General features: G+C 39.7%; 1 long non-coding RNA gene across 3 annotated transcripts; it reads left to right on the forward strand.

Moving 5' to 3' along the window:
• Positions 1–459: 459 nt before the first annotated feature.
• Positions 460–2,383, forward strand: LOC120320738. Of its 3 annotated transcripts, none has more exons than XR_005560271.1 (3): positions 460–555; positions 1,745–1,797; positions 1,860–2,383. It is a non-coding gene; the product is annotated as an uncharacterized LOC120320738 (long non-coding RNA). The 3 variants fall into 3 exon arrangements; XR_005560270.1 differs by having other exon boundaries at positions 473–619; XR_005560269.2 differs by lacking the exon at positions 460–555 and having other exon boundaries at positions 633–1,797.
• The last annotated feature ends 510 nt before the right edge of the window (positions 2,384–2,893 follow it).

Consider the following 2,893-nt stretch of genomic DNA (forward strand, 5'->3'; position numbering starts at 1 on the left):
TTATGGATCTACTTGGTCTTGCGTGAGATTTCGGGCTTACCAAGCTTGCTCACTTTCCAGGGCCGTGGTTCCCCTAACCCTGCCCGCTCACGTCATAGCAATAAACATAGAATTCAAGAACTTGAAGTCTACGTTGTACAACATATTAATCTGCACGTTTACATTCAAATTCAAATACGAATTAAACAGCAACATCTATGAGTTTGTCGACATCACATTATTTTATCTGACTCCTGTTATTGGGCACTTCTGGTGTACTGGCCACATGCTCATCCCTACCCGACCTTGCAGTCTGCTAGCATATTTATGCAGCTGCCCCAAACATTCACCTACACACATTCTACCCACCCATTCCTAGTGTATTCCCCTTCTCCCATTAATTCGACTCTGTTCCAGTTTCATTTCGTTTCCAAATACTTATACTTTTGTTTATTTACAATTTTCATATTCATATCCCGAATATCCACACTGGATTTCTTTCAACATTTGTTTAAACTTGGACTATTTTCTTTAGACCTACCATAAGAGCTCTCAAGGGAGAGGGGAATATTAAGGGTAATTTAAATACAAAATTACAGAAATCAGGTCCAATTCAACAATAATAAAAATATAAATATAGGTAAATATGTGTGTTAAATAAATATGGGAAATAAATCCAAAATAGGTATCTATATATAGATTGAATAAATAAATATTCGGGTGATTGGTAATATATCTAAAATAAATTACCAAATGTAGATCCTAAATTGCAATAAATTGTGAATAAATAAATTGTGACTAAATAAATAATTAAATAAGACGGAACAAACAATAAATACCCAATAAAAAAATATATTATCAAATAAATATTTGTAACTAAAATTAATAAAAAAAAATGTCTGAAGCCCAAAGGCTCCCGTTGCCGCCACTCGGGAGGCGTGTCGGTCTTCGTCGACGAAGATTTATCCCAATAAAATTGTGGATCAGCAAAAAAAGGAACGTTATCTGGTCCAAACTCGGATCTTGCCAATAGGTGATGGCCACTCAACTTCCTTCGGAAGTTTTAAAAAAGTATAGTGTTTCCGGCGGTCCTCCGCTTTGGTGTCTCCTCGCAATGGCAGCTTCCTCGTTTCACCCCTGCGCCCTTCGTTCTTAGCCTGGCAGTCTCAGCTTATTAGAGCCCGTCGCTTAGCGTCTTGACTTGGTATCTTGAATATCCTTGCGCCCTTCTCCAGCCTTCTCTTTTTGACCTTCACCTTCCTCATCTCAGCCAAGAGACGCCAAGTCTCAGCCAAGAGACGCCAAGCCTCAGCCAAGAGACGCCAAGAGACGCCAAGTCTTAGCCTAGTTGCTCCTGTAGTTACGCATCTCGACGTGGCATCTTGATCCTCGAAATACATAGCTCCTGACTCTTCTCGTCGACGTGCCCCTCCTTGATCTGAGCTAGGCAGTCTCAGCCTAGTAAACCCTCTCATTTAGCATTTCGACCCGGCATCTCGATCCTTGCGCCTTTTTCCAGCTTCCTCAACTGCTGCCGTCTGCTCCTCGTCACCGGCTCTGTATTTGAACTTCCCGCCTTTCCATTTCCCGCTACCTTTTGTCTCTGGCAACTCCTCCGATACTCACCACGATCGATTTATCGATATCGGCGACCGGCGTTGCCATTTCCTATTCATATCAATATTTTCAGTTCGTGCCGATTGCTGCCAATAGTGTGCTTGCCTGTTGAAAATCATTCTGTATACAGTATTTTTTGTTTCCGCAGCACCCCATTCCGATTTTCTCCACTCGTGGTTCTGGTGTTGCAGCTCAATGGAGGTAAGTTTGCGGTTTTCTGCGTAATTTTCGCCATATTAACTCATCCTATCTTTTGGCGTCAGCTCCACCTTCTCTATGAATGCTCCTGCGTGCTCTATTGTGGCTGGCCCTGGACCTGAGCGATTTTTCGGCTCACGTGCCTGGCCACGCGTCACCCCTCGCGCTCGCTCCTAAGCCCATAGATATCAAATATCATTTTACCAGAGAACAAATTGAAAACAAACTAATTTGTGTTAAGTATCTTTCCACAGATCTACAATTGGGTGATAATTTGACAAAGCCACTACCAACTGCCAGGTTCACTGCACTGCGACCCCAACTGAGGCTATCCGAATGAGCAAAATTAATTTTTATATACAGTCTGAATCTTTTATGTATATATATAACCATAATCAAAAAAATTACTAGTTTAATCATTACGATGTATCTAACTGAATCTTGTTAAATTTTTATTTGATTAAACTAATTGGGTTTTACTGGGTTTCCCCAATTCTTTGCGGAAAATGCTGGTTCAATAAAGTAGACCCAGAAAAAGAAAGAATAAGAATACAACCATTAGAAAACGGGCGCACTTGTCTGAAAGTAATTTCTTTTTATTTCATTAAATTTTTAATCAATTTGAATCAATGTGATTTTTGAGGTGGGGTGTTGAAAATACAAAAGTCATACTTATGCAAAATTGTGTGTATGTGGAAAGTTATGAAATTAAGAGGATCATGTAAGAGAGAACGCGCTCTATTCTTGTTCTCTTGGTACTCTGTCATGATGCCTCTCACATGCATGTTATAGAGTAATCGTTCTATTCACTTGCAGACAACGAGAGAGTGCAGTTCTATCGGTTGCTTAAATATAATAATTATTGAACAGTTTAAACAATAAAAGTGTTTCACTATTTGGTTGATGGGCTGGTTTATAATAAACACACTTAAACGTATTTTATTATATTACATTCAATACACTTCGATACTAAAAGAACACAGTCGAACTTTATTATTATTCTAATCGTACACAGTACCTTCTGGCAACGAATATACAATATCATCAACGGCACGACCGCAACCCCCATATACTCCCAGATGGTAATTGGCGGAGCCAG

The sequence above is a fragment of the Drosophila yakuba genome, chromosome 2L (genome assembly GCF_016746365.2).
Source record: "Drosophila yakuba strain Tai18E2 chromosome 2L, Prin_Dyak_Tai18E2_2.1, whole genome shotgun sequence".
NCBI lineage: Eukaryota > Metazoa > Arthropoda > Insecta > Diptera > Drosophilidae > Drosophila > Drosophila yakuba.